This window comes from Papio anubis, chromosome 8 (assembly GCF_008728515.1).
Source record: "Papio anubis isolate 15944 chromosome 8, Panubis1.0, whole genome shotgun sequence".
Lineage (NCBI taxonomy): Eukaryota > Metazoa > Chordata > Mammalia > Primates > Cercopithecidae > Papio > Papio anubis.
In genome coordinates, this window is record NC_044983.1 from 98,408,638 (window position 1) to 98,434,611 (window position 25,974).

At 41.8% G+C, this 25,974-nt stretch overlaps 1 protein-coding gene across 3 annotated transcripts in view; it reads left to right on the top strand.

Moving 5' to 3' along the window:
* The window catches only part of ATP6V1C1 (ATPase H+ transporting V1 subunit C1), an 89,735-nt gene that overhangs the window by 25,079 nt on the left and 38,682 nt on the right, over positions 1-25,974 (top strand). Inside the window, exon 1 of one of the 3 annotated variants that reach the window (XM_003903047.4) lies at positions 12,772-12,973. The exons of 1 other annotated variant lie outside the window; for it this stretch is intronic. The gene's annotated coding sequence lies outside the window, so the exon portion shown is untranslated. Of the gene's footprint in view, positions 1-12,771; positions 12,974-13,103; positions 13,309-25,974 lie in introns of those variants that run through there. One more of the 3 variants, XM_009213453.3, reaches the window with a different exon arrangement.

The following is a 25,974-nucleotide window of genomic DNA, read 5'->3' on the forward strand; positions in this document are numbered from 1 at the left end:
ACCACTTGAGCGCAGGAGTTCAAGACCAGCCTGGGCAATATAGTGAGATCTTATCTCTACAAAAAATTTACAAATTAACTGGGCATAGTGGTGAGCACCTGTAGTCCCAGCTACTCAGGAGGCTGAGGTGGAAGGATCACTTGAGCCCCGGAGGAGGAGGTTGCAGTGAGCTGAGATCATGCCACTGCACTCCAGCCTGAGCAACAGAGTGAGATACTGTCTCAAAAAGAAAAAGAAAAAAAAAAAAAAGTGGGTCGGGGGGGAGGGTAATTAAGGACTCATATTTTTTTCCATTTCTCCAGTGGAAGCCATCCCCAGTGGAAGCTTCATTCTCAGGGAGGTAGCAAGATGGCTGTAGCATTTCCAGATTGCAGCAGAAGCATGACTATTTTGAGGCAAAGGAAAGACCACCTCGTCCTGTAGGTCTCTCTTAAGAGCAAGAGAACTCCACGGAAGCTTTCCAGCAGATTTCCCCTTATGCCTCATCTGCCAGAATTAGGTCACAGGCAAATACCCGAAGCAATCATTGGCAAGAGAAATGGCATTACCTTCAAACATTAGAACCATTCCTGACAGTTTCCTCTGACATACGTGGCTAAAGAGATGGGTCCCTGAACAAAACTGTGGTTCTGTTAGAAAGGAAGAAGAGGGAATTGGACTCTGGGTGGGACCCTGGGTGGAGGGTACATTGCTTATCAGTTTCTAGGACTACAAAGACATGTTTACTTAGGATCCCTATTTGAAAGAGGCTTTTAACTAGTTGCGGGTAGACACACCAAAAAATGACAACAGAATGTTTAGTAAGGTTCTAAACACACAGTAGGCACCTAAAAATATTCACTGAATGAATGAACACATACTAATATTACACCTTGGGTGCTAAGTGAGTAACACAGCTATGCCGCAGAGGTTCAGAAGAATGACTGCTCAAGAAGTTCTAGTGCAATGACTCATCAAATTTCATGAGGTCCTGTGACAATGCAGATACCCAGGCCACAACCTCCAAAACTTGGATTCAGTGTTTTCATGGACTGCAGATTTAACAAGAATTTCAGTACAACCTCCATTAGTGTTAGGGAAGGTAGCTGCAGGATGTGGTTAGGGTAAACAGGTATTGTTTCCCCACTCCCAAAATCATTTAATGAATCATCAGATTAAAGACCTAGGAGTTTACCTTCTGATATTTATAAAGTGATTGCTAAGATCCAAAACATAGTGTTTGGCCAGGCTCAGTGGCTCACGCCTATAATCCCAGCACTTTGGGAGGCCAAGGTAGGCGGATAACAAGGTCAGGAGTTTGAGACCGGCCTGACCAACATGGTGAAACCCCATCTCTACTAAAAGTATAAACATTAGCTGGGCATGGTGGTGCGTGCCTGTAATCCCAGCTACTCAGGAGGCTAAGGTGGGAGAATCACTTGAACCCGGGAGGTGGAGGTTGCAGTGAGCCGAGATTGCTCCATTGCACTTCAGCCTGGGTGACATAGTAAGACTCTGTCTCAAAAACAAAACAAAACAAAACAAAAAGTGTTTAATAGTTCTTTTTTTTACAGACATGTAAAAAAGACATGAGCCACAACACCTGGCCACCTGTTATAGCTTTGGGGAGTTCCTCCAGGTAATCAAAGGAAGCTTTATTTTGGAGAAAGCTCCACAGTCATCTGAGGGCTATGTGATCTACTAGTGGTGTACACTTGAAGGTTTTTTATTATGACTTATAAGGTATAAGTCACTATATTTTGTGGAAAGAGTAAAGATAATGCCTGCCTTCCATACAGTCCTGGGATGCACATGGCAGCTCTGGGGACAAAGTGTTGTTTACAGGGCCGGGCACGGTGGCTCATGCCTGTAATTCCAGCACTTTGGGAAGCCGAGGTGGGAGGATTGCTTGAGGTCAGGAGTTTGAGACCAGCCCGGGCAACATAGTAAGACTCCATCTCTACCAAAGAAAAAAAAATCAGCCAGGTGTGGTGGTGCACACCATAGCTATTCAGGTGGCTCAGGGGAGAGGACCCCTGAGTTCGAGGCTACAGTGAGCTATGACGGCACCAGTGCACTCCAGCCTGGCTGACAGAGTGAGACCCCATCTCTAAAACAATTTAAAATTAAAATTAAAAAAAAGAAAGTGTTGTTTGCAATTGTTGGGATCCCCCAAATGAGACTTATACCATTCGGTGGGCACAGATTGACAGTAATGCCAACGTGACCTCAGGGTCAGCTGTTAAATCAAAAGTTCTAAGGTCACTTTACTCAACTGAATCTAGTCCTTATTTATGGAGGAACTGCCTGAGGGCAGTCAGCCCAGTCGCTCCTGTTTGTTCATGTTGCCAGCAGGGTGACATTATCAACCCCATGGAATGACTGAGCAATGGCAATAGGAATGAGGCTGAGGAAGACATTTGGAGGTATTGACAGGTGATTTGCACGGGAGGTGCAGGAGCTGGGGCCATCCCCCGCTGTTTTGGTAAGATTAAGAGGAGTGATGGTCAAACTGTGGTCACAGCCATCTGGCAGGAGATGGCTGACCCAGCAGTGAGTTAAATTTAGGGCACTTCTCCTAAGGTGCAAGTTCAAGAGAATCACACTAAGATGTTTTCCTTCCTGAAGAAAGCTCCGGTGATGATTTCAAAAGACAATGGTCGTTAAGGTCTCTCTCCCCAGCACTGGCTGAGGTCTAAGGTGTTACTTCCCAGATGCTGGGGTTGTTGTTCTCAAAGTGTGCTTAAGACTAGTATTCATTATTTCTGTTGGTAATTTTTTTTTTTTTTTTTTTTCCAAGATAGGCTCTCACTTTGTCACCCAGGTTGGAGTGCACTGGCAGGAACACGGCTCACTGCAGCCTCAACTTCCTGGGCTCCAGGGATGCCCCCACCTCAACCCTCAAGTTGCTGGGACTATCGGTGCCTGCCACTACACAAGGTTAATTTTTATACTTTTTTGTAAACACATTGTTTCACCATGTTGCACAGGCTGATCATGAACTCCTGAGCTCAAGTGATCAGCCTGCCTCAGCCTCCCAAAGTGCTGAGATTATAGACATGAGCCATCAAGCCTGGCCTCCTGTTGATAATTTTTTAACCACACCCTCCCCTTTAGTAAATCAGTTGCCCTATGTATCGTTAACTATTTTGAAAGACATATGTTTGTACATTCACGAATTAGGTGTAACAACACATAGGGGACTAAAGGGATGCTGCTTATAACCATTAAATACAGTGCATCAGTGTTTTGTGTTGTTTTTCTAGAGACAAGTTCTTACTCTGTCACCCAGGCTGCAGTGCAGTGGTACAATCATAGCTCACTGCAGCCCCCACCTCCTGGGCTCAAGTGATCCTGCTGCTTCAGCCTCTATAATAGCTGAAACTACAGGTGTGCACCACTGTGTCTGGCTAATTTTTTAACTTTTATTAGAGACGAGGTCTTGCTATGTTTCCCAGACTGGTCTCAAAGTGCTGGGCTCAATCTTCCCATTTTGTTCTCCCGAAGTGCTGGGATTACAGCACTTTGTGAACCATCTTGCCCTGCCAGTTTTTTTTTTTTTTTCTTTTCTTTTTTCTAATCAGATTGGTACATTATAACTACTAAATACTAACTTCCAGTTCTGTCACTTTTAGACTATTTGGTGTAAATAAGATGAAAATCAGATTTAGTCCAGAGGTGACTACTTCTTAGTATAGCACAGTACTAAGAACTGTTCAAAATCTTTTCCACTGTGTCATGTAAGCAAAGTAAAAAGTAGTAATAAACGGAACAAAATCCTGAAATGAAGGCGGGAGAGCAGAACTAATTTTTTAAGAAAATATATTCCTATTTCTATGAACATTTGCTGCTCCTAAGATTTCATGCTATTTCTAAGGAGATAATGACAAAAATGATGTTTTGTGCCGGGCATGGTGGCTCACTCCTGTAATCCCAGCACTTTGGGAGGCTGAGGCGGGTGGATCACTAGGTCAGGAGATCGAGACCATCTGGCTAACAGAGTGAAACCCCAACACGGTGAAACCCCATCTCTACTAAAAATACAAAAAATTAGCCAGGCGTGGTGGCAGGCACCTGTAGTCCCAGCTACTGGGGAGGCTGAGGCAAGAGAATGGCGTGAACCTGGGAGGCGGAGCTTGCAGTGAGCCGAGATCGCGCCACTGCACTCCAGTACGGGCGGCAGAGCGAGACTCCGTCTCAAAAAAAAAAAAAAAGATGATTTCTATTAGTTCAAGGACCAAGACTACGAGGGACCAGAGGAAAGGAAGTGACGGTTTTAACTACTCAGAAAACACCGTACCTCTTCCCTTCCCCATCCTCTGTCATAAAATGTTTGAAATCTGCTCTTTCATTTGATTGTGAAATCTGTTCAGCTACCCTTACTGAATGCTTACTAGGTGCAATGCATATTCAAGACTCTCTGGTACAAGGTGGTCTTGGTAAGGCTGATAAAATATAATGCAAGTGGAATTAGCTAAATGCCAATAAGTGCCACAAGAATTCGAAGTATAAAAGGAGTATGTCTAAGAGACGATAAAATAAACGAATAAATAAGAAAAAAAAAAAAAAAAGGAGGCCAGGCACGGTGGCTCATGCCTGTAATCCCAGCACTTTGGGAGGCCAAGGTGGGTGAATCACTTGAGGCCAGGAACTTGAAACCAGCCTGGCCAACATGGTGAAACCCCATCTCTACTAAAAATACAAAAAAGAAAGAAAAAAAAAAAAAAAGAAAGAAGTGAGAAGAGGCTTCACACCGCAGAGGACATGGGTTCATGCTAAAGCATGGCCCAAGGGGCCAGACAGCCTTGGTTTAGAACTCATACCTGCCACTTACTAACTTACTGAGCCCATGGTGCAGGTTGCATAAGTGCATGAACATGAATAGAAATATTCTAGAAGAGGCCAGCCGCGGTGGCTCACACAGTAATCCCAGCACCTTGGGAGGTCAAGGTGGGTGGATCACCTGAGGTCAGGAGTTCGAGACCAGCCTGATCAATATGGTGAAACCCTGTCTCTACTAAAAATGCAAAATTAGCCGGGTGTGGTGGCATGTGCCTATAATCTCAGCTACTTGGGAGGCTGAGACAGGAGAATCGCTTGAACCTGGGAGGTGGAAGTTGCAGTGAGCCGAGATCGTGCCACTGCACTCCAGCCTGGGCCACAGAATGAGACTCCATCCCTCCCCCCTCCAAAAAAAGAAAGAAAGGCCGGGCACGGTGGCTCACGCCTGTAATCCCAGCACTTTGGGAGGCCGAGACGGGCGGATCACGAGGTCACGAGATCGAGACCATCCTGGCTAACACGGTGAAACCCCGTCTCTACTAAAAATACAAAAAATTAGCCGGGTGTGGTGGTGGGCGCCTGTAGTCCCAGCTACACGGGAGGCTGAGGCAGGAGAATGGCATGAACCCGGGAGACGGAGCTTGCAGTGAGCCAAGATTGCGCCACTGCACTCCAGCCTGGGTGACAGAGCAAGACTCCGTCTAAAAAAAAAAAAAAAAAGAAAGAAATATTCTAGAAGGGTGTACCCAAGTGATTTTTCCTGAATGGAAGAATAATGTGTGATGTTTATATCTTCTTTTTGCTTGTCTATACTTTCCAATTATTAAACAGCTAATAAGTATTAATTGTTATAACAAGAATAAAGAAAAACATAGTTTAAAAAGCTGGTATTCACCGCTTGAACCAGGCAGGCAGAGGTTGCACTGAGCCAAGATCTCGCCACTGCACTCCAGCCTGGGCAACAGAGTGAGACTCTATTTCCAAAACAAAACAAAACAAAACAAGACAAAACAAAAAAGGCTGGTATTCACTAAATACTTGACATTTATTGCTATGACAATTTCTGTTCCTAGTCTTCTCAGCAAGGGACATGATCTATAGAAACGTGTGACCGTGTCGAGTCAGAAATTCACTATGAGGCTGGCATTCAGGAGCGGATCTCTTAGCTAGTGAGTGAACCTGAGGTGGGAGGCGGGACTCGACTCCAGAGGCAGGGCTCCAAATCGGATGGAGGACTAGCTAAACCAGGGCAGGGGCAAAAGCAGCTTTTAATCAGACACACCTACCAGTGTGCCATGTCAATTTACAGCTGCCATGGGAACAGCCAGGCGTTACCACCTCTTTCCATGGCAATGACATAATGACCCAAAAGTTACTACCGCTTCCCTAGAAATTTCCTCATAAACCGTTCCTTAATCTGAATGCCATTAAAAGTGGGTATAAATATGACCAAAACTGCCTTACTCTGCCTACTGGGTAGCCTCGCTCTCCAGGAGCAATCATCAAACTGTAACACTGCCTCCTCAGTAAAGCTGTTTTCTTCTACCTCTGGCTTGCCCTTAAATTCTTTCCTGGGAAAAGTCAAGAACCCTCATGGACTAAGCTCCACTTTGGGGCTTGCCTGCCCTGCATCAAACCTAGCTGACATCTCAAAGTGGCAAAGCAACTATAATTTATTATATGATTCAATTTTATTCTCATAACAATAGAGGTAGATATTATTGTCTCACCTTACAGATTAAAAAATTGAGGGTATTATACATTATGCAGTAAGTCACAAATTTGGGAATCTGAGAGTGTTATAAGTCAAGTACTAAGTTTCTCAGCCTCAGCATGGTTGACATTTTGGATTAGATAATTCTGTTTGGGGTCTGTCCTGTACATTTTAGGATGTTTACCATCATCCCCGGCCTTTACCCACTAGGTACTAGTAGCATCCCTACCCCTAGGTTGTGACAACCAAAAATGTCTCCAGACATTGCCAAATGTCCTCAGGTTGAGAATCATGAGTCTAGTATATTCATTAACCTTGAGCAATGAACTCCAAAAATTCAAGATATAAACCTCATACCATTTTCAACACTTCACCTTCACAGAGGCTTAGTTCTTAATTAAATCTTTAATAAATAGTGTTGATGATGAAAATGAACATAAATAATGATGTAATAAACATATTTTGCATAAATACTTTTCTATCTTTTGCATTATTTCCATTCTAATGACAGTCAAACAGAACAAACATTTTAAAGGCTTCTCATTCATACTGTTAATCACTGACTAAAGAGTTGTACAAATTTACATTTCTACTATCAGTTTAAGAGTCTGTCTTACCACACCCTCACCAGCATCGGTTTTTTCTGTGTATATTTCTATCTTTGCTAATATGAATTCTTATTTCTATTTATTTCAATATTTATGTTTATACAAATTTGTATTGTTCTTATTTATATTTTTGAGCACTAATAAGAGTGAATATTTCCCATATGTTATAGCCAGTGGCACTTCTTTTTTTCTCAACTGTTTTGTGCTTTTTGCTCATTTGGCTTTCAGGTGGTCTTAGTATTGTTCTTTTTTTTAGAGACAGAGTCTCGTTCTGTCACCCAGGCTGGAGTGCAGTGTCGCCATCTTGGCTCATTGCAACCTCTGCCTCCCAGCTTCAAGTGATTCTCATCCCTCAGCCTCCTGAGTAGCTGGGATTACAGGCATACACCACCACACCTGGATAATTTTGTATTTTTTAGTAGAGACAAGGTTTCGTCATGTTGGCCTGGCTGGTCTTAAACTCCTGGCCTCAAGTGATCCATCCACCTTGGCCTCCCAAAGTGTTGGGATTACAGGCGTGAGTCACCGTGCTTGGCCCTTAGTATTATTTTTATCAATTTGTTCAAGCTCTCTGTATATTGTAACCTGGATAGCATATATTTCTACAAAAAAATATTTTGCATAAAGGCATTAGAGCTTAGACTTTATTAAAGCTCTGGGAAGATGGCAAAGGATTTAAATCACAGCAACTGAAGGAAGCTTAAATTGAATTCTAAACACTTCTCTTTTTATAAGTCCTTTGTCATTTGTCTTTCTCTTTTCTCTTTCTTTCCTTCTCTTCCCTATGCCTCCCTCCCATCTCTTCATTCCCTAATTTCTGTTGCTTTTCAGTGGAAACTAGCTTAGTTATTTCTTTGGTCTTTGCCTCCATTTACCGATACTCTCTGTTTGTCTTCCACCCTAGTGGAAGGTATTAGTTTATCAAGGTATTTTCTTAAACGAGGACACTTAGTTTAAGTGTTACGCCAGTAACAACTTTCAAGATATCTTGATTATTATACCAGAGTGAAAAAGAGTTCTGAATCCTGTTGCCCTATTTGTTTCAAATACTTTCTCCACTTTGTTTAACTAATGGGTAATAGGCTTAATACCTGGGTGATGAAATAATCTGTACAACAAACCTCCATGACACAAGTTTACCTATGTAACAAACCTGCACATGTACCCCTGAACTTAAAAAATATTTTAAAAATTAAAAAAAGAAAACAGTAATCAAAAAACAAAATAATTTATTGCTGGTATGATTCCATCCTGCACAGCTGTTCTCTGGAGTGTGGTCGTTTACCTCTGTCTGGCTTCTCTCCTACCTAAGTGCTTGCTGCCACCCATGGAAGATTTGATGGACATGGACATCAGACTCCTGAGGCTCCAGAACTATCTTTTTGGTTGTGAACTAGAGGTCAACAAAGATTATCACTTTAAGGTGGATAATGATGAAAATGAGCACAAGTTATCTTTAAGAATGGTCAGTTTAGGGGCTGCTAGAAAGGATGGATTGTATATTGTTGAAGCAGAAGTAACGAACTATGAAGGCAGTCCAATTAAAGTAATACTAGCAACTTTAAAAATTATGTACAGTCAATGGTTTATCTTGGGGGCCTTGAAACAACATCTCCTGTGGCCTTAACACTCAGTGCGTTTCAGGGCCTGGGCATAGGAGTACACAGCACTTACTAGGTGTGAAGGAAGACGCAAAGCAGGAGATGAAGAGGAGGGAGATGTGAGACTCTTTAGTATATCTGGAAAGTGATCTGCCCCTGGAAGTGGGTGCATTTCCACAAGAAAAAAATAAAACTTCTTGCTGATGAAAATCACGATGATGATGATGAAAAGGAAGAAGATTTTGATAAGGGGAAAGCTGAAGAAAAAGCTCTAGTGATCTATACAGGATACTCCAAAAAATGCACAAAAATAAAACCAAAATAAAAAAGACTCAGAACTATCAAGATTAAGAATCCTTCAAAAACAGGGGGAAAAAACCTCTTAAAACACCAAAAGGACCTAGTTTTGTGGAAGACATTAAAAGCAAAAATGCAAGCAAGTATAGAAAAAGTTGGTTCTCTTCCTAAAGCTAAGTACATCAATTATGTGAATAATTCCTTCTGGATGACTGACTAGGAAGCTATTCACGATCTCTGGAAGTGGAAGAAGTCTCTTTAAGAAAATAGTTTAGGTCAGGTGCGGTGGCTCACGCCTGTAACCCTAGCACTTTGGGAGGCCAAGGTGGGCGGATTACTTGAGGTCAGGAGTTCAAAACCAGCCTGGCTAACATGGTGAAACCTCATCTCTCCAAAAATAAATAAAATAAATAACAATACAAAAAATTAGCCAGGCAAAGTGGTGGATGCCTATAATCCCAGCTATTCAGGAGGCTGAGACAGGAGAATCGCTTGAACCTGGGAGGTGGAGGTTGCAGTGAGCAGAGATTGCACCATTGCGTTCCAGCCTGGGCAACAGAGTGAGACTCTGTCTCAAAATAAATAAATAAATAAATAAATAAAATAGTTTAAACAGTTTGTTAAAATTTTCTCTTTCTTTTCTTTCAAAAAATTCTTTTAACCAAATGGTTCTTATAGAGACAAAAATTATCTGTCATTTCATTTCTATAACAGTTGATCTCTAACTGTCCTTTTTATAATTCAGAGTGAGAAGTTCCCTACCGTGTTGGATAAATATTGTCCAGGTTCCATCGGCAAAAATGTGTTGTCCAAAATGCCCCTTTAGTTTTTAAAGACGAAACTCCATCCTTTGTTTTTTTTTTTTTTTTTTTTTTGAGAGAGTCACACTCTGTCACTCAGACTGGAGGGCAGTGGCACTATCTTGGGCTCACTGCAGCCTCTGGCTCCCGGGCTCAAGCGATTCTCCTGCCTCAGCCTCCCAAGTAGCTGGGATTACAGGCATGCACCACCACACCCAGGTAATTTTTGTATTTTTAGTAGAGATGGGGTTTCACCATGTTGGTCAGGCAGGTATCAAACTCCTGGCCTCAAGTGATCTGCCCACCTCAGCCTCCCAAAGTGCTGGGATTACAGCTGTGAGCCACCGTGCCTGGCTCTTTGCTTGGTTTTCAGTATATATGTATGTATGGAATATTATGATAGGACATAGTAGTAGCTGTGGTCAGACAAATGGAAATCATGGGAAGACAAAAATATACAAGTGAAATACACTCAGTATTTTAATAAAGGAAAAAATAAATTTTTTCCCTTGAAAAAGTTGTAAGAAAAAAACAAATCTTCTCGTATGCATCTTAGGAGTGCTTTAAACTTAGATGTTTCCAGATGAGTCGTGTTTAGATAGGTGGAAATGGAGGAAAAGGTGTGGCATGCCCATGGATATCTAGTATGCTTATATACATAGTACAGTATTAAAAAAGTGAGTTGCTTCTCTGTAAAAACATATTACTTTACTATTAGAAACCATTGGAGAGCAATCATGCCCTGCTTATATTAAACATCTTTGCTAGATTCTTATTTGATTTTTTGAGATGGGGTCTTGCTTTGTTGCCCAGGCTGGAGCACACGGCGCACTCACTGCAGCCTCAGACTCCTGGGCTCAAGGGGTCCTCCCATCTTAGCCTCCTGAGTAGCTGGGACTATAGGCATGCACCACCATGCCCAGCTATATTTGCTAAATTTTTAAGTGAGATACATTCAACTTCATAAAAATTAGAGCTAACATTTATTGAGCACTCTGTTATACTGCCTCCCAAGTATAACATGGTAATTAAAACACTGGAGCCCAGGCACGATGGCTCACCCCTGTAATCCCAGCACTTTGGGAGGCCCAAGTAGGCAGATTACTTGATCTCAGGACTTGGAGACCAGCTTGGCCAACATGGGAAAAACCCGTCTCTACTAAAAATACAAAAATTAGTTGGGTGTGGTGGTGCACGCCTGTAGTCCTAGCTACTCAGGAGGGCGGGGCACAAGAATCACTTGAACCCGAGAGGTGGAGGTTGCAGTAAGCTGAGATTGCACCACTGCTCTCCAACCCCGGCGACAAAGCAAGACTCCATCTCAAAAAAAACCCCGAAACTAAAAAAAAACCCCAAAAACATTGGAAAGTGCTGCGAGGTATAATTCAGTTTAGCAACTAAGAATCCAAGACAAATTCCAGCACTTTGGGAGGCCGAGGCGGGCGGATCACGAGGTCAGGAGATCGAGACCATCCCGGCTAACACGGTGAAACCCCCTCTCTATTAAAAATACAAAAAAAATTAGCCGGGCGTGGTAGCGGGCGCCTGTAGTCCCAGCTACTCCGGAGGCTGAGGCAGGAGAATGGCGTGAACACGGGAGGTGGAGCTTGCAGTGAGTAGAGATCGTGCCACTGCGCTCCAGCCTGGGCAACAGACCGAGACTCCGTCTCAAAAACAAAACAATACAAAACAAAAAAAAATCCAAGACAAAAAGTCTGCTTCAGGACCACACACAAGCACGAAGAAATCAAGATAGTTCAAGCATAGACCTAACAAAAAAAAAAAATTGCCTTTAGGCTCATTTTGTGATGGCAGATAAAAGCCTCTGGAATTCTGACAAGTTTGTGAAGCCATGTTACAGAACTGGTTATTGTAATTGCGTGAACTTCATCCAAAACTGGTGAAAGCATCAGGCTGGGGATAGTCTGGTGGTTGTTACTTTCTGTCCGACCTAATACTGAGGCTCTAAGAAATTCTGTGGTGAATTTCTGTAGGGGGACACAGCAGAAAAGGTGTAACATAGGTCAGAAAACCTGGGTCCTATAATATATAGTAATAATGACGACCATTTACTGGTTGTTTCCTAGGTACCAGGCATTGTGCTAACCGCATGCTTCATTTAATCCTTACAATACCTCTGTAAGGTATTTATTATTACCACCACTTTGCAGGTGAATAGGCTGAAGTTCAGAGGTGTAAGGTCACACAACTAGTAAGTAGGAGAGCCTGGATTCAACACCTGGTGTCTATTCCCTTGTGCTAAACAACACCGTGCCCTCTGATTCTTCACTTTCCTCATCTGTAGATCTAAAAGGATTAAATTAGAAAATCTCAAAATTTCTACTGCTTCTAAAACTGTGTTCTAAATTACCACATTACTATCTATCTTCCAAAGCTAATGAAATATGCAGGGTTCCGGGGAGCTTGATACCTATTTTTCTCCAAAGGACATGATTTCCCCTGTCTACGCCTCTGTTCTAAAACCTTCTTTGGTTTCCCACTATCTAACATGGTTTCAACTATTTATGAGGCACTTTCGTGGCAAGGAGTGATTCTTCCCAGTGGACAATCCTAAGAACCAGCGCAGTGCTTGGCGCACAATAAATGCTCCATAGACCATTTATGAAATTAAGTCTAAGTGGACTTCAAGGAAAATGTGAATCTGCTGAAATGAACCACTAGCCAGGATATTAGGTAGAAAACCAGGCTGACGAAGAAAACCCCAAGTGGAGAAGCCCTTTTAGGGGGCTGGAGACAATTTCTGACCCGCAGAAACCTGAAGTGGAGTGCCGTTAGGCATGGTGGCGGTGACGTTTACAGGTGGCGGACAAAACGCCGCCTGCGACACTGGAAGAAGCGGAAAACCCCACCCATCCTGGAACAACCGCAACCAGCCCCAACGCTGGGGTCCCCTTGCCGCCCTATAGCCTCCTAGTCCCGCCCCTCTCCCAAGACCCGAGGGAGGCAGCGGCTGCGGCTGCGCAATGGCGCCCGCGTAGGCGGAGCGGCGCGCGCGCGGTCAGCTGACTGCTGGGCTGGCACGTGACTTGTTCTGTGGGCGCTGGGGTAGAGGAAGCCTTGAGGCCGGAGCTTAGGTCGGGAGGGGATGGAGCGCTGAGCCGATAGCGTCCGCCAGGCCGCCCGCCTCCGTACCTGTTACTGCTGTCACTTCCTCGTTTGACACCTTCCTGGGTCAGTGAGCGATGGCTCTCCCCGGATGGGGAGTCCTGGTCAGGCCGAAGCTTGCGCTGCGATCGCCGTCTGGGAAGGACGGGGGTGGGTGCGGGGGCAGAGACCGTGGCGTTGGAGCTGGAGCTGGCTGGGTGGCTGTGTCTGCTTTCTCGGCGCCAATTCACCGTCTGGGGCCTAGGTTCCGTCTCTAAGGAAGAGAAGGAGGGAAAAAGAGAAAGCTCTCGTGGGTAGTTAATGACAGGCTGAAAGGAGAGATACAGCGATTTGGCACCTTTCTTCTTGGGTAGGAATGCACGCCGCCTGATTGAGGGGGATGAAGTGACAGAGAGGTCCAGGTGAGGCTATGGAGTGGTGTGTGTGAGGGCACAGCTAGCTCAAGTGCCTTCACTGGGTGTGTGTGGGGGGGAGTTCGCGGGTGTCAGGGGGTCGGGGGTGGTGGATGACAGTTTAAAGGCCTAGTAGCCCGTCACTGCAGGCAGGGAGCCCTCACAGAGTACACAAGGTCCCCCTAGGAATGGGAAAGAAGAGGAATCCAGAGAACCCAACTATTTTTTAGTAGAATGGGGGAGGGTAGGCAAAAAACCAAAACAAAACCCTAGAAGAGAACTTGGTGAGAGTCACGTAAGGCATATTGAATCACTTGAGAAACAGGAGTGTGGGGGAAGCTAGTACTCTTTTCAGAGGAAAATTCTGATATGTTAGGGAAAAATCACATGCTTCAGTGAGAGCCCAGTACTTAGCACCGCTCTGGGAATGGAGCGGTGGGATGTAAACAGTCTATCCTTAGGAGTTCACACTAATGTTGGAGAGAAAAGTTACACACAGGACACGTTAAAATACGATGCAGTTTATATATAATTACCAAAAAGAGAATGCGAAGTGCTTAGAAAGTGTGGAGCAACGACACGTGTAAACTGGCACTATGGGAAAATATTCTGGAGGAAAGAAAACTTGAGTCTTGGCAAGCCCTTAGGATTTGAACAGGTTGAGAGAAATGGGAGTAATTTTACAGACGGGGAAAGCCACAGTATTTGAAAGCCTGAAGACTGGGATAGGGAATGCTTCTTGGGGAGTCAGAAGTCTAGCTTTTGTAGTGGATTGCACTGTGGAGAAGTGGGAAAGAAAGTTGGGAGTCAGGTAATGAGGACTTTTGAATGGTAGTCATTTACTTATTCATGCAAATAATGTGTATTGAATACATGCTATATGCAGGTACAGTGCTGATGGTAGGGTTTAGAAAATTGTCTTTATGGAGCTTACAGGGAAGCATAGGGGATGGATTTTAAAAATCAAGCGTGAAATGTGCTTTGAAGGAATAACGGTGGTATGAAAGAGTGTACTGGGGCATGTGTATTATGGAAGATTTAAAAAAGGCATTGCTAAGAATATGACTTTTTAAAAATTAAAACAATTTTGTTTATTTTCTTCATACCCTCTCCCTCTGAGAGGGTATGACTTCTGACCTGAGATCTGAAAAGAGACTGAAAAAGGAATGTGAAGGTGTAAATGAAAAGAACATTCCAGGCCTGTCAGAGTGGCTCATGACTGTAATCCCAACATTTTGGGAGGCTGAGGCGGGAGGATTGCTTGAGGCCAGGAGTTCAGGAACAGCCTGGGCAACATAGTGAGACCCCCGTCTCTACAAAAAATAAAAAAATAACTAGCTGGGAGTGGTGCGTGCCTGTAGTCCTAGCTGCTAGGAAGGCTGAGGCAAGAGGATCATTTGAGCCCAGTAGTTCGAGGCTGCAGTGAGCTATGATCATGCCACTGCACTCCCTCCTGGGAAACAGAGCTAGACCCTGTCTGTGAAAAACGAAAAAGGAACGTTTCAGGCTGAAGCAACAGCGTATGTCAAGGCCCTGAAATGTGAAGAGGAAAAAAGCTTTTCAGCGTTTTTGAAAGGCTAGCGTGGCTGACACGGGGAGGGAGAGAGGCAGGTGGAGAAAGCTGGGGTCAGGCCAAGCAGAGCTTTTATTCTAAAAACAGAGGGAAGCCAGTGAAGATTACAGGCAGTGGATTGAGACAGGTTGTGGCTTTTTTTTTGGGAATAATGGAGGGTAGCAAAAGTGAATGAGGGGAGACCCGCTCAGGGAAACATTGTTGTCATCCACTGAAGGATTTGAAGGCAGGATACCTTCTCTCTCCACTGAGGACTTAAGGAGAACGTTTAACTGTACTCACTTTTAGGGGGTTCAGGAGTTGGGGAAGGGAAAGAATGATTAGATTCTATCTACACCCTTCACAGGGTAGTTGTAACTACCCTCGAGGCAGTCCTGAAGTACGTAGCGGAGGCTCTTTTGCAAAAATTTGTTTTGGCTTTTCAAATTTATCCTTTTGTAAGGTCGTCTATTTCAGAATATCTTTTATTGAAATATGTTAGTTACAGGGAGGGATCACTTTCATGTCTATTTTGTTCTTACAGTTCTTTGAAAAACAGTGAATGAAAATGCTATTCTTTATATAGATGGGAACCTGGAACTAGAAACAGGTAAAGTGATTTGGCTGAGTCCGGAGTAACTGCCACAGTTTCTGACTGCTGATGTATTCCTGCTGATTACCTACACAGTACTAAAACCACAGTCACATCTAGAGAAAAGGGCAAGTTTTTTGAAGTGCACAGTAGTCTTTGATTCAGCATTTTTTTTTTTTTTGGCGAACTTCTCCCTGAAGATTCAGCACTTTTGATGAACTTTTTCTGGTAGAACAGCTTCAAAGGAATTGGCAGTGGTGGGCTGTGTCTTATCTGTAATCTTGGGTAGAGCTGTTCAATTTACATTTCATCTGGAGGAGACAATGAACAACAAGGTGAACTGAAAGTGCTCCGGTTGTCAATCACAGTTCTTTGGCAACAAGTGAGTCTCAAATTATGCTGAAGAGTGAGTCTCAGGGTTCTGTCTCAGAAGTCCTGGATCTTTTTCTTTTTTGGTATACCTTGCAGGGACTAGATAAAATCTAAAGAAACAGTACTCAGGATCTAACTAAATGTTGAGAGCTAGATAGTGTAATTCAGCTTTTAAAACTTGGCACAAAATACTCATTTTTATTTTTTTGGTATATTGGTCTTAGGAGCCTCATGTACATTAGTTTTTGCAACTTAAAAAGAAACTTTAGGGCTTCAAAAATCTGATTTTGTGATTATTTCCACAACTCATGAGATAATACCATTGGCCAACTGGAATGCCAAAGTAAACCTTTGCCAAAGGTCTCCATGCAGTTCACCCATCCCTAAGCAGTAAGTCTTCTTTTGAACTTGATTCTGCTTAGGAGTACTACAGTTTTGACTGAGTACCTCCTACTTACAGTTTTGCTCTTGGACATATTTAAATCTATCTACAGGTTACACCTTTTTCACTTTTTGGATGTGCAATTATATATCATTTTATTTATAAATTAATTCATGTTAGATTTCCATTTTTCATCAATTTTTTAAGAGAGAGTATAAACATTAGCATAGTGCCCTTGGGAAGCTTAGGCAATAAACCAAGGCAATCTAAAATTTCCTATTGACGTGAGTGATTCTTGGAACTAGAAATTTCAAACTATATTCTTGATGCTGAAACAGAATTTTTTTCCAGCGGTACATCTACTTCTAACATTATACCATGTGCAAATGTGCTATGCATTTATTGAGTTAAAAAAATGAGCCAGGTAGGCAGTGGAGGAGAGGTGCTTTGGTTATATCAGGGGATGAAAGTGTTAACTGTATATCTAAAATGTGGGGGTTTGTGTGTCTGTGTGAGTATGTGTGTGTATTTGAAAATGCTAGGTAAGTGATGTTTTATAGAAAGGGATCAATGTATCTTCTAAGGTATTTTAAGCAGACTATCAATGAATAAGAAGTTATAAATTAAGGCATGTTAACAGGTGGTTTAACTTTACCATGAAAGGTTTTCCTTTTGAATCAGCCCATAGTTTAGTGTTTCTGTGTGGGTGCTATTGGCAGTTTGGAGGTCTGTTTCGCCCCTCCCACTAAATGCTGATTAGCGATCTCCACATTGGGACAACCCAAAATGCTCCCATACATTTCCAAACTCCTCCTAGAGGAGAGAGGCACCATTTGGTTGCAAAACATGCATGTGGTGTCATTGTTTATTTGTTGGGCAGCTATTAAGATGTTGAGGATACAGAGGTTAAAAGTAATATTTTAATAAACTGCATATAATGGAATTCAAGTAATTTAAAATCCAGTTTTTGATGTTTTAATGTAACTCCTTTAGTGTAAAATTACTGAAACTATATGCTAATATTTATTTGAGGCACTTGTCTTTCGTAAAACTGCATGAATAACTCAAATAGAGTCCCCTCAATCTCAATAAAATGTAGTCACTAACTGACTTTGGGCAACTAATTTCACCAGCTGTTCCCTCGTTTGCAAGTGGGGGTGGTGATAACATCTCTTTTGAAGGAATTAAGTACAAAATTGCTTCAGTAGATGGAAGTGCTTATCACTGGGCACGGCACATGGTACATATTCAGTGTTACCTGTAAACAGAATCTCAACCTTACTTAGAGTCATGAATTGGAGAAAACTAACTTATCTTAAAGTCTTTAAGTTGGTGAATTTCATGCCAAAATACATTGTATTAGAGATACACCTTCTAGCAGAATGTGGTACCGTACTCCAGTCACTATTATAAATTACCGTCCCTGAAGAAAAGGGAAGTCATGTTTTGTGAGCCATGAGTGTAGATTCAGGGAATCCCCTGGCATGGAAGGAATTATTTGCCCTCTGGGTCACTGCTGAGTTGCCTGTGCAGAGGAGGAGTCTCTAGAAGCTGAGAAGGTTTTGGTGATTACTTGCAGTAATGGGTGTTTGACAGGGCCCTCCTGGCCACGTCTGCCAATTCAGCAGCTTTACCAGAAGTTACTAGAAGTTTTTCCAGCATTGTATTGTGTCTGTGTTACATCCCCAACCCCACTCCACGATGTCACAATGTGTTTCCAGTTTTTATGATAGGCATCTATGTGAAAGTAAGGCTTTGCTTTTACATATTGCTTTCTAGGCAAATGTGGAATAAAAAAAACTGTAGTTGTTGATAAAATGTATCTAATAAAGATTAAATTGTCTTTCATATTTAAGTATACTTATGGCAATAAATTATGGTAGACTTAATAGGATTATAGAGCATTTATAAGTGTTGTTTCCATTGAAAACAAAGCATGGAATATTTAAGATTTATTTAAGAACGGCGGGGCCGGGCGTGGTGGTTCACGCCTGTAATCCCAGTGCTTTGTGGGGAAAAGGCGGGCAGATCCCTTGAGGTCAGGAGTTCAAGAGCAGCCTGGCCAACATGGTGAAACTCCATCTCTACTGAAAATACAAAAAATAGCTGGGCATGGTGGCTCGTGCCTGTAATCCCAGCTACTCAGGAAGCTGAGGCAGGAGAATTGCTTAAACCCAGGAGGCAGAAGTTTCAGTGAGCCGAGATGGCGCCGATGGCACTCCAACCTGGGCAAAGAGTGAGACTGTCTCAAAAAACAAAAAACAAAAAAAAAAAACTACATCATATATTCTGACAATTTAAACATCTCATTTCATATGAATCGTGGAAGTATTCCTTGAAAGGTAAAGTTACTGAAAATGTTTAAACAAATTGTATTATGTGCAAGCCCCTGCCACAATCCCAGTTAAGATGCTTCTGTTTTGAAGGATAGAATTTTTACATTCAAAGAGGAAATAGTTATTTTTACTTTTTATTTGTATGGTGTTAGTGATTTCTAGGGTAGGATGTGGCAACTTTTTACCTGAGTGGATTGTGGTAAATGTTTCGCATAGATCAGTTCTGTTAAAAGTTGATGTACACATTTAGAAGACTAAATGATACTTCACTGATAGCTGAGGTATGCCTTCTTATGCTTCTTAAAATAAGCTGCTTTAGTAAACTTGGTATTTTCAAGTATTGAAAAGGAAGTTGTTTTGCATGGAGACTACCTTTTAGGCTTAATTTATTGTGAAATTTAATTTACCGTGAAAGGTGATTGCATTTCAGAGACCACGGTTTGGTTTTCTTGAAAGCATTAAAATCAGTTAAGTGTTGGAGCGCTTAGTGGAGTGCGGTACTGTTTTCTGCAGTTGCCCCTATCTTGGGTCAATCCCATACCTTCCATTCACAGAAGCAGTGCCAGCAGCTGTCTTGTTCAGGTTTATAACCCCCCCCCCCACCACACACACACCTTTTGTGTTGTAATCGTTGTTGTTTTGTTGTCTTTGTATGCAAATCAATTGTGGTAGGAAAATAATCCATAGCCTTCAAACTCTCAGAAGTGGGAGATAAAGTAAATGAAATTAACAGTCCCAGAGCTTTGGATCCAGGTTTTTTTGTTTTTTGTTTTTTCCCTTTCCCCTTTCCTCACACTTTTTTCCCTTCCATGTTGAAAAATAATTGTTACTTTTTTTTTTTTTTTTAAGCAGCACACTTACTGCAGTCAGACAAAATAGAAGTGCCTACAGAATTGACTAGTGTTTCCCTTTTACCTGCCTGTATCTTCAGTGTTTTTTTCTGTCTTGACATCTGTATGAAGTCTTCCTCCCACCCTCCCTGCACACACACAGACCTGCCTACTCATAAGACCTGCCACTCTCTCCCACCCCCAGTTGTAAGCTCCATGAGGACAGGTTCTACATTTTATTTGTTTTGTTTCTCAGAGCCTGCTACAGTTTTGGGAACTTAAGCACCCAAAATATTTTGTGAGATGAATAAGAGCTTAAATTGAGAACAGTTACAGTCAGATGAGATGTGTGACAAAATATAAAATAGATGTCTGCCTGATGCTGTTAATGACATGAGTGTAAGTAGACATGTGGGAGAAGTAGTGGAATTACAGTAACAGGTTTTGTGCATGGATGGACTTAGCTGGGAAAATCATTTTGTTAAGGGAGGCTTGGGTTGGCTTAAACTGGAAGAGAGAAGTTTGTTTTGTGCGAAACAAGCAAAGGCAGAGTAGGAAAGAGAAAGGAGACCTGGGGTCAAGATGGATTAAGAGAGCTCAGGAGGAATGCGAGGATAAGGCAGAAAAACTCAGACAGGGACACTAGTAGTGATGACAGTAAAGACTGGCAGATTTGAGTTTTGTTTCCAAGAAAGAAGCAGGACTAGGGGTGTATGTTTTTGTGAGTTGTTCAGCCTTCTGTCCATAGCCTTCAAGAGTATTGCCATTTCTTGTAACATTAAATATACTGTATAATCATAGAAATGCCTGTTTTGTTATAATGGTTCTGAAATTTGGGTGAATTACCTGAGGGACTTAAAATAGAAAAAAAGAATCCTGGGCCTCACCTAGTATAGGTTCAGGTAATGAGTATAGGAGCAGAAGAGGATCCTGGATATTGCAATCCAATCCTCTCGTTTTACAAGTGAGGACATTTATGCAGACAATTATATGCAGAACTGGGATTAGATTTCGAGTCTTCATATCCTCAGTGCAGTGCTCTGGCAATTACATTGTGCTTCCTGAAATTGACGTTTTGGTTTCCTTTGGCTGTGATTCCCAGTGAGGTAAAAGGACTGTTTACCAACTTTGATCACATCTTCAGAGGTAGCTGCAATTAACCACATTTGCCGTTCTCTTTTGTATGGACTCCAGGACTCTTTGTTATAATGCCATTTAATGGTCTCTAAACTTTTTAGTGTTTTCAATTATGAGGATACTGCCCTAATAAAGATGTGGTGGGGCATTTTTGTGTGTGTGTTTACATGTAATAATTTATTATTAAAGAATTAGGAAAAAGAAATATACAGAAAGGATGAAAACAAATGTTCATAATCACTCCCAAGAGGTAATTGTTAACAGTTTTTTTTTTTATAATTTAATGTTTATACCTATACATATCCTTATTTCCTTTCTTAAGATTGGCATAGCTAGGTCAAAGGATATGCACATTTTGTGTGTTTTGATAAATATTTCCCAATTGTGTTCCAGAAATTGTCCATCTTTTGTTTCTTTTTTTTCTTTTTTAGACAGAGTCTCTCTCTGTCACCCAGGCTGGAGTGCAGAGGTGTGATCTTGGCTCACTGCAACCTCCGCCTCCTGGGTTCAAGTGATTCTCCTGCCTCAGTCTCCCAAGTAGCTGAGATTACAGACGTGTGCCACCACATCTGGCTAGTGTTTGTATTTAGTAGAGATGGAGAATTTCACCCTGTTGCCCAGACTGGTCTTGAATTCCTGTGCTCAGGTGATCCACCCACCTCAGCCTCCCAAAGTGTTGGGATTACAGGCGTGAGCCACTGAGCCCAGCCCATCTGTTGTTTCTCATCTGCAGAATTTTCTTGGGCTCTCGTGTAATATACAATTATTTGAGATTATTTTAGAAATAGATGATGCAGTGTATTTAAGATATATCTTAGGTATTTTATTAATGATGACAAGTTGTTCTAGCTATATTAATGCTTTTATTTTATTTTAAAAAAAATTTTTTTGAGATGGAGTCTTGCTTTATCGACCAGACTGGAGTACAGTGGCACAATCTCGGCTCACTGCCACCTCTGCCTGCCGGGTTCAAGTGATTCTCCCACCTCAGCCTCCTGAGTAACTGGGACTACAGGCGTGCACCACCATGCCCAGCTAATTTTTGTATTTTTAGTAGAGACAGGATTTTACTATGTTGGCCATAGTTGGTCTCGAACTCCTGAGCTCAAGTGATCCACCTGTCTTGGCCTCCCAAAGTGCTGGGATTAAAGGTGTGAGCCACTGCACCTGGCCTATTAATGCTTTTAAATAAATTTATATTTTACCCATCAAGATAACACGCCTTACATCTGCAGATTAATGACACATAAGTAAATGTTGGAGACATTTATTCAAGCTGCAGCTGTTTTTCTTTTTAAACAAAAATGAACATTTTCCTTGTTAGTACAAAAGCAATACATGTTCATTGTGTTCCATTTTTCACAAACACAGTAGTACACCAGTCTTTTAGCCTAGATTTGGTAAATTTTTGCCTTTTATTGTTGTCAATCTTGTTTTCTGGTAAATGTTAGGACATGGGGCTGAGAGAGGCTGGGAAGTTGTGGCTGAATCCCTGCATAGAAACAAACAGAACAATTAGCAAAACTGAACACTTGTGAATAATACGTACAACAAAACTAGATGAGACTTCAGTTTTTGTCTGCAGTGGAGTAACTGGTACCATATTTGCTTTCCCACCATAAACAATTACAAATCTGGACAAGATATATTAAAAAACTGTTTCCAGACATCAGACAATAGGCAGTATGGGAGCTGAGAAAAAGGAAATGAGTAATTCCTCCTGCTTTTTCCTGTGGATACTCTCTGCACCATGTTTTAGGAAGCGGACACCCATGCAGAGCGTCTTGGTCTTGCTGAGTCGAGGAGACTGGACTTGGGGAGGGTTTATCTGGCTGAAATTCGCAGGTGGGATTGACAAAGAGAGGGAGCTAGGAAGAGAAATAAACACCAGAAACTTACAGGGGGATCTCTGCAGGAGCGCTAACAACGAATGAGCAAAGAGCTTTAAAGAATTGACAGAGCTTATGGTGCTGGGAGGCATTTGAATTCTGACCACATATGGGGGAGAGACCTTATTGAATACCTGGGACATTCAATAGAATCCCCAAAAGGTCAGACCTCAGTATTAGAGACTAAGTTAGCCCTAGAGTAAGGCCTTAGATCTGTCCTAACAATGTTTGAAAACAAGCCTTGGGCGGATCAAGCTGATCCTCTGCTAACTTACCTGCCCACCAGAACAAAGTACAGCACTCTTAAAAGGAAGACAGCAAAGTCCAGTGATAAACAGTGCAACATTTTTACAAATATGCTCAGTGTTTTAACAGAAAACATAAACATAATGAGGAAAGAAATGGAAGATATTTTAAAAATGGAACTTAAAGCAAAAAAATACATAAGAAGTGAAATATTCACTGGTGAGAAGAATAACAGATAAGATACTCCAAAGAAAAGGTCAGCAAACTAGAAGATACAGCAAGAGACTGTTAGTCGTATTTGTTGCCATAAAGGAATCTGTGAGACTGGATAATTTATAAAGAGGTTTCTTTGGCTCACAATTCTCTAGGCTGTGCAAGCATGGCATCCAGATCTCAGCCTCTGTTGAGGCTTCAGGAAGCTCTTGAGTCATGGCAGAGGGGAAGGGGAGCAGGAGTGTCACTTGGTTGAGAGAAGGAGCAAGAGTTAGGGAGAAGGTAACAGTCAGATCTCATGACAACTTCTTACTATGGGGAGGGCATCCTGTTTTTAACAATAAGATTTCAAGGTAGCTTATTACTCCAGGGAGAGCACCAAGCCATTTATGAGGGATCTGTCCCAATGACCCAGACAGCCACCAGGCCCCAGCTCCAACAATGGGGTATTTATTCAACATGAGATCTGGGGAGGACAGACATCCAAACTATATCACTATCCAAAATAAAACACAGTGAGAAAAACAACTGAGAAAAATGAATGGAAGCTCAGTGACCTGTGGAGCAGTATCAAGTAATTTAACATACATGTGATCTTGTATGTTAAAAGAAGGAAGTGAAGGCAAAAACATTTGAGAAAAAATAATGGCTGAAAACATTTCAAATTTGATGAAAACTATGAATGGATCCAAGAAACTCAACAAACTCCAAGCAGAGTAAATACTTGTGACCTTGGGGTAGGCAGATTTTTCACATGCTACAGAAAGCATATATTATAAAACAAACAAACAAAAATAAACTGATAAATCGGACATTGGCAGAATTGCAAACTTCTATTCAAAAGCATCATTAAGAAAAGTCAAGCCACAGACTGAGAGAAAATATGTCAATATGTATATTTCACAAGGAAGTTGTGTCAAGATCATATAAAAATTTTGTGGAACTCAATAAGTGAATCCGGTATTCTAAAAACTGGGCAAAAGACTTGAATAGAAAATATACAAATGGCAAATAACATGAAGAGCCCCTGAACTTCATTAGTCTGATTAGAAATGCATCATGAAAATGCAACATAACCCTGCAACCCACTGGAATGGCTAAAAATGAAAAGACGAAGAACACTGAGTGTTGGTGGAGCGTCTGGAGCCTGAGTACCTTGCTGTTGGGAATATAAAATGTTATATATCTGCTTTGAAAAACAGTTTGGCAGTCTCCTCTCCCCTCCCCTCCGTTCACCTCCCCTTACTTTTTTTTTTTTTCTTTTTCTTTTCTTTCTTTCTTTCCTCACTCTGCCGCCCAGGCTGGAGTGCAGTGGCATGGCTCACTGCAACCTCCACCTTTTGGGTTCAAGCAATTCTTGTGCCTCAGCCTCCTATGTAGCTGAGATTACAGGCCTGCACCACCACACCTGGCTAATTTTTGTAATTTTAGTAGAGACGGGGTTTCAGCATGTTGGCTAGACTGGTCTCGAACTCCTGGCCTCAAGTGATCCACCTGCCTCAGCTTCCCAAAGTGTTGGGATTATGGGTGTGAGCCACCATGCCTGGCCAATTTCCTATAAAATTAAATATACATTAATCATTCAACTTATAAATTCTACTTTTAGAACTTTTTATCCAAGATAAAAATATATCTTCACAGAAAGCTTTGTAGAGGAATGTTCATAGAATCTCTATTCTTAGTGGTCCCAAACCAGTAGTAACAATCCAAATGTTCATCAACTGGTGAATGTATGAACAGACTATAGTAGATGTATACGATAGAATACTAAGTAATAAAACAGATTGAACTACTAATACACACAACATGGACAGATACCAAAGACTTGCTGAGCAAAAGCCAGATACAAAAGAGTATCTAATGCATGCTTCCATTTACAAGGAAATTCTAGATCAGGCAAAACTAATCTATAGTGACAGAAAGCAGACCAGCATTTGCCCAGGTTTGGCAGTGAGGTAGGGATTGACTGGACTGAGTGTGAGGGAAGGTTTGGGGATGATGGAAGTGTCCTTAGTATTGGTTTTGACAGTGCTCACACAGATGTATACATTTGTCAAAAACTCATCAAACTCTTCTTATGGGTGCATTTAATTCTATATACATTATATTTTAATGAAGTTGATTTTATAGAAAACAGTGGAAGTGAGGGAAGCTAACCAACTATAATCCAGGTGCTTGATGTTATCTCATTTAATCCTCACAGTAGTTTTTATTGAAGAATATTCAGCAAATATTTTCTGAGATTCTACCATGCTGGTCTCTATGCCAAGTACTGAGGATAAAATGATGAGCAAAAACTATCATGATTTCCACTTACCCTCCTGGGCAGTTTATTTGAAAGACAGATATTAGTAAAAAGTGCCCCCCCCCAACCCCCAGGGAAATACTGCAAAGAAGGTGCTATGAGAGCATATAATACATTCATCCTTAGCATATATGTTCTCATATGATCTATGATGAGACACATACTACATAATGTATCTTTTATAATATATAAGATGCTTTATGTGCCCCAGTTTCTTTGTAACTACTACCCCTCTACTGGGGTTTCTCTAACTACTAAATGAGTTCATACATATGAAGTGTTTTGACTGGTGCTAGTAGATAGGAAGTGCCCAGTAAGTGTTGGCTGCTATGAACATTTGACAGTTCTAATTGTCTAATATTGCAGGGGTACACCTGTGCTAACTCAGGGAACGCTGGAGTAGGACTGCATATTGGGGGAGAGATCATAAGTTTGACTAGAAGTGTTGGGTTTTAGCTGCTTTTGAGACATCCAAGTGGAAAATGTCTTGTAGTCAGATGTGGATACTGGTTGGGTACAACTCTAGATGCTGCAGAGGGCCCTGGGCTGGAGACATACATTTCAGAAAGTGTCCAGCATCTAGACTAGAATTGCCTCAAGTGTAGAGGAGATCATTAAGAAACGTGCTATACACACATTCACACATACACATACATACACACACACACACACACACACACACACACACACACACACACGGACATAGACCTGGATCTGAGCCTTGAGAAACTACCATTTAATCAGAGTGCCTTTTTGATCATCATCGCCTCTGTTTAGCATATGATTTGCTACATTTAGGCCAGACTTCCTTTGTATTCAAG